The sequence below is a fragment of the Nematolebias whitei genome, chromosome 1 (genome assembly GCF_014905685.2).
Source record: "Nematolebias whitei isolate Nwh7 chromosome 1, NemWhi1, whole genome shotgun sequence".
In the NCBI taxonomy this organism is placed as follows: Eukaryota; Metazoa; Chordata; class Actinopteri; order Cyprinodontiformes; family Rivulidae; genus Nematolebias; species Nematolebias whitei.
Window position 1 is genome coordinate 25,726,862 of NC_056498.1, and position 6,470 is coordinate 25,733,331.

The 6,470-nt window shown below is 39.2% G+C and overlaps 1 long non-coding RNA gene across 1 annotated transcript in view; it reads right to left on the bottom strand.

The window, feature by feature from the left end:
* The window catches only part of LOC119409133, a 51,891-nt gene extending 48,072 nt beyond the window's left edge, over window positions 1-3,819 (bottom strand). Inside the window, exon 1 of the long non-coding RNA XR_005186761.1 lies at window positions 3,746-3,819. This is a non-coding gene — a long non-coding RNA (uncharacterized LOC119409133). The remainder of the gene's footprint in view (window positions 1-3,745) is intronic.
* Between the last annotated feature and the right edge of the window lie 2,651 nt (window positions 3,820-6,470).

Below are 6,470 nucleotides of genomic sequence, written 5' to 3' on the forward strand. Positions count from 1 at the left end.
ACTATGGGGCTTCATAGGAAATAAACAGGAAGATTCGGTATTTACAGACTGCCATCTACTGGAGTGAACCGTTATTTCAAGAGAAAGTTTGACCACAGCCATGTTGTGACGTCTATCTGTATGTGCACACATGCATTTTGTTTTACTGTAACTGTCCCTGCAATGATTTATTACTGAGAGAAACAATACTTAAAAAAAAAAAAGTTTTCCTTAACTTTAAAAAAACTGAATCCTTTGAAGGTAACACAGACATATCCTTAATTTAGTGCAAAAAATGTTCATTAGTGGGTGGAAATGTACCAAATCTCACATTACAGGCTCTAAATTAAGACAGATAATTAGTGATTTTTGAAGCTCTGCCTCAGTTTCCTTTAGTCTGAGTTTTTAAAGCTATACGATGACACAGAGCACCATCTTGTGGTTAAATCACACTGACTACATGCTGGCAATAAGAGCTGACCACCTGCAAAATTGCCAAATATATAAAATGAAGAACTAGAATTAAAGCCAGGACAAATTACAAATTTGGCAACTTCTAGAAGCTTCTTTACTAAACACAACAATTGACTAAAACATGAATATTTTAAGAACTTGAAGTGGTTCTGGACATGCAGAAGTTAAAACAATGTGATGAATCATTTCTCCATGAAATCCTTATTTGTGTCATTTTTGCAGCATTTGCCAGTTTTTTATTTATTGCATGCTTCTCCAGGCACGTTTATTTCCTGCCAACATTACAGGAATGCCGGTTTAATTTATAATTGCTTCACAGTAACACCTTACTGTGCACGAGAGAGGCCAGCCTGCAGGTATCATCATGAAATTTGCACTAATTTTGAATTCCCCCTCCACTATATCTCAACATGTTCTTCAGTAAATACACCAACTAGCTTGCAAAAGTGTTTGCAGAATAATTAAAATGAATATTCTTTGCTTATTTTAATTTAGTAATGTAATGGTAACTGTAATAAATTGGCAGCTTTATTGGAAAAGCTGAAAAATTGAACTCGCGACCCCACCTTCCTGCTGTGTAAAGTAATTTGGAGGTTATCTCGTTGTCACTAATCACTTATTTGTCCTTTTTTTTTTATTTCTCGATGTTCTGTTCATCGTACTTCAGCTTTAATCCGGTGTGTTTGTGGCTTAGCAGAGACTTATTCTGGGGAAACGGCGAGCTGCTATCTGACCTGACACACAGATTGCATCCGTTTTCCAGAAGCGTATCTGTCTTTTTCAGACAGCCGCTTTTCAAAAGAAATATGTCAGCAAGTCTGGAGATTATGCTTCCACCCCCTCTCTGCTAATCACAGAAAAAAAAAAAAACCAACCTGCCTGGCATTTCTTCAGTGACAATGTGGCGCAGCGAGCAGAAGTCCTTTTCCCATTTAGATGCTTATTTTGATCGTCTTTCACTCTCATTATGTCGCTGTTAATCAGTTGAAATAACTATTAACTTCATGCTTCATTGAGTTACACGATTATCGTAAAAAATGAAAAACTACTTTGGAGAAAAGACTATATATATATATATATATATATATATATATATATATAAAACTTGCGAGGTGAATTAATTTCACATCCTTGTTTTGTTGATGTAGATTCAATAGATTCATCTTTATTCTTCTACGTCTGCTCAGGATTTGATTTCTGCACTCTCAGCTCTGCTTCCACTTACAGAAAAAACACCCAAATATAAAGTCCCGATCTTCAGAAAAATGTATATTCTTAACCAAAAGCTTAAAATTGCTTTAATGGAAATTATATTTCCTGTTGTATTTCATGTCAAACATTTGTGGATGACTTTCAGGTACTACCACGTCAAATTTTAAGTTCAAGTTCAAGGTTCTTTATTGTCATTTGCATCACATGTGGTACATGAGGTGGAACAAAATTGTATACTCCAGGTCCCAGTTACACCCAAAAATAGCAAAAATATAAAGTGTAAAAAGAAACAATATACAAGGATCTAAGATATACTCTAAGATATACACTATATACACTAAACAAAATACTGAAAGGTCTAAGATGCAGTATATGTTAAACACTAATAATGTAAAATAACACGGTATATTAAACAGCAGCCCAAACATGAGTCTGTAGTGAGTAGATGGGTATGATTGAATGCAGCAGCATGAGATCAGCAGCATGGATAATCAGCAGCACAGATAAGTCGCATTACAGTAATTTTTTTAACCCGACTTCTGTACAATTGACTAAGTTTTAGTCATTTTGAAATTTGTGTTTGTTAATAACATTTTGCTGTGAAAGCCATCTTGAATCATGCTTACTCTAAAGGTTAATCAGTTGTAGTTACATATTGCATACTGAGTTTTATAAAGATCTGTCCAGTGGTTCGTGAGACATTTTGCTAACAAACACGTTAGCAATTCCATTATTACTGCCTTTAGAGCAGCAGGCAGTAAAAACAACCTTTTTTTTAAGCTAACTGTTGCAGAGTGTGTGAGCACACTGCAACATAAGGGACGACCCTGATGGATCCCTCGTATCATTGACAAGTATACATGCGCCGCGTATAACCACAATTCCCCATCCGCAGCTTACAGCAGGGCGAAGCTCAGCGAGATTCACTCCGAGGCTGGCTTCAAGCCACTGGACTGAGTAATAATTTATTGGCCAAAAAGCCCCCTTGGTGTACTCTCTGTGAAATATTTATGTCCAACCGAATGGATTTCCTCGGCTACATCACCGCAGACGCTCAGGTCAGGGTTTTGCCTCCTCTCAGAGTGAAGTGTTTCAGACTGTCTAAATCTGAGAAAAAAAAAAAACTTCAACAATTGATTCCTGACCACATTACAGCTGCTGTGTAAGACTCTAGTATCAAATGGGTAAACAGAAAATCTGACAAAAACTGAGGAAATGAACTCAGGTGGTATTTATGGTTTTAAAGCCACAAACTGTTTTTGAACATGTTACTGTTCAAACAGGGCCATCAAAACTTTTATTGTTCTTCTGTTACATCATGAGCTTTTCATGTTTTATGGCCTTTTTTATCCCGTCTCAGAAAAACTCAATATTACAAATAACGTTCCAAAATCTTATGAATATTTTGATGTTGGGAATGTTTTCAGGAACATGTGAAATAAATCTATTGCCAATTTTTTTTAACTATTTTGAAAGAGACCCACTAATCATCTGTAAATGATAAATGTACATTGCCATAAACAGTATTTTAAGTAATCATAAAGTAGAACTCCTCAGCCTCTGAGTATATCTATAGCCTTTCTTTTCATTAGCAAGTGCTGAGTTAGAAAAGATCTTCATGATTCACTGTTGATACTTTAACAATACAAATGTCCAAGCTAGCCTGTTTTAAAGGGATGTCTATCACATACCCTGCATTACATTTAAAGCTATTTTTTATGTTTGCTAAGGTTAATTAGCTGTGGCAGCCATCTTAAACTGGGTTGAGGTTTTAGTTGCCCATCCAATGATAACTTTGGTAGTTTTTTTTACTAGTTTGTGGCAGTGTGACTCGCTGTGGCAATCCCTGAAGATGGAAAAGCCGAAAGAAGTTCATGACATATTTTGCTAGTACAAAGACAAAAACCAAGTACAAATACTCAATTCCACATAATCTTCGCATTTTAAACCATTTATTCCCTAGTTAGGAAAAGTAAAACCTACCACTGCTGTCTTATGATACTCAACAAGAGGATAAGGGACCAGCTGCTGTGATGCCTGTGAGATACGCTAGTTCTGAAAGATTACGAGTCGGACTTACTGAGAAATGAGGCTGCACACTCGGGGGTTATGCAGGAGCCACCATGCTGCCGACTGCTGCAGATTCTCCTCGCCAAACACACCAGATGAATTATTGCCCCCAACCTAAAAAATGTGAAGAAGAAAATGTCAGAAAGTTTGATTTGGTTTAAATATTATGTCAAACATAAACACTTCAATGAATAAAATGTGGCTAGTATTTGACTAACGACTGGTTTTCATTCAAGCTGCACCAAAGGATCAGTCGATTATTTGAAAAATAAATAAATGGATGCATTTCTAATATTAGCACAGTCTTTATTGAGGACGTTTTTTAAAATTGCATTTCTTTTGTATTTTGTTGTTTGGCACAGATCAGGCTGATGGGTAGGAGGAGTGGGGTGTCAGAAAGTAAATGTGCAGCGCTTCTTGTGTGTTTTTCTGTCATGGTGTGTGATGGAAAGGCATAAATTCAGACTAATGAGGAACACATGAAGTCCAGGGTCCAAGGCACTATGACACCAGAGTACACCCAAAAAACTAAACAGAACCCGCAAAATCAGCTCCATACAAAAGTAAACATAGGATTTAAAGAAAAGCTGTGGGAACAAAAATAAGAAATGCAACAGAGAGGGTGATTACTGAGTGAGGACAGGTGTGCGGATTACTAACAAACAGGTCATACTAACTAGAAACGAGGACTATGGAGGGCATTTACTGACAATGGTGATACTGTACAAGCAAAAATAAAAATAAAAACGTGAAGTAAATAAAACTCACAAAATGTACCCCCCCCCCCCCACACACACACACACACACACACAAAAGCAAATGGGAAAAACTAAAATAATCTTGCAAAACAATAAATAGAATATTGTGAGTTGGAACATTAAAGGTCAGTGTGGTAGGATGGCTTTATGCAAAACACGTATGTCCCACCGCGTTCCCTGAGGTCAGCGGACCAGTTGCTCCTCACAGTTCCAGGATCTCGTCTTAAGCACAGAGGTGACAGGGCCTTCTCTGTAGCAGGACCAAGACTCTGGAACGAGTTACCTCTGCTTGTCAGACAGGCCCCCTCCCTCTCGGTTTTCAAGTCCCATTTAAAAACTCACTACTATTCAGTAGCTTTCAACACCAGATGATCTGTGTTTTGAACCTGTATGCTCCACACTGGTTTGTCGTCATTATCTGCATCGTTTTTATGTCTATATTCTGATTTACCTCATTTTGTTTTGTGCGTTACCTGTTGTTTTGTCTGTACAGCACTTTGGTTGGCCTTGTCGCTGTTTTAAGTGCTTTATAAATAAAGTGGTGGTGGTAGGTAGTGGTAGACTCAACTCAGCATGGTTCCAAGGCTTTTCCACTAGCAACGGTTCGTGAAACTGGTCCCTTTGTCAGTCCCTTTGTCTCTAGTGTTCCAGCCGTACTGAACTAGTCCTAAAACGTGACGTCAGAACACTGTCGGTCACTGATTGGTCAGGGGGTGGAGTGGTTGAGAAACTTTCACAACAACCCGATCCACCATTTGCAATAACTCGAACGCGACTGAACCTATTTTTAAGATTTTAAAAACGACAATGACAACACCGTGGTCTAATGCTGAAGGGCAGGTGTTTTTTGTGCTTAGTGGGTGACGACAAAATTCAGAGCGAGCTAGATTGAGTTCCGCTGGTCCCCCAGGTCCTCTTCACCGGAGTCTTGGGAGTCCCCTCATGCCGGGCAGGGCGTCATCTCCCCAGCTCCGAGCTCTGCCGGTCACCATGGAAGATCCTCCGTGCTGCAGACCCACAGGAGCATGCGAGGCCGGGGTCCGGGTCCAAGCCTCGCGCACTCCTGCGGGCTCCAAGCTGGAGCCCACTAGAAAGTATAATGGTAACATCTAAAAAAGTTAAGTCTGGCAGACTTAACTTTTTTAGATTTGTCTACCTGGATTATTGAGCATGCATCAGGATATAATGGTAACAACTCATACAGTGCTGAGCCGAGTCAATCTGTGCTGTACCAGTACTAATGATACTAATGGAAAAGAGGCATTAGTAATTCTTAGATCTAAACAAAAGGAGAAGCATCCACAGTCTCAGAGTCCAACAAATTCACCTCATCAACAAGGCAAGAGTTGCTCCAACTGCAACAAACCCAGCGACAGCTATTAATGTATTCCTGATCATTGACTCGAGATTTGGTTCTGGAAAGAACTCCACAAAGCCAGTCCAGGAGTTGTTTTTGAACAGCCTGTCCCTCTGGTTAGACAGCATCCTAGCCCACCAGTTCCACGTAGCTCTCCCTCCCCTTCTAATTCAGGTCCTGACACACCGCTGCTCCAAAGACCACCAGGCAGGCGATATGACCCCATTTTTTCATTCAACCTTTATTTAGACAGGCTAATTTCAATGAGCCTCGAGGACTCATTTACAAGAGAGACCTGATTTCAACAAAGGATGATGACAACCATGAAAGACAACAAGATAATCATAAGAGGCATACCTTTTTTTTTCTTTTTAACATATTAAATCAAGATGGCAAAAAAAGTAGCAAAAACAGCAAGATTATAAGGCAGATGTAGAAAACTAATAACAGGAACATGTCTGCATTGGTCCTTGCCAGGAGTCCAACAGATTCTTAAAGCCACTTAGAGAAGTCAAGGTCGAGAGCTTCAGATCTTTTTGCAAGATATTCCAGGAAACAGGAGCTGAGTAGGAAAAGGCCCTTTTGCCAAGTTCAGTCCTCAATGAGGGAACACTGCAGGT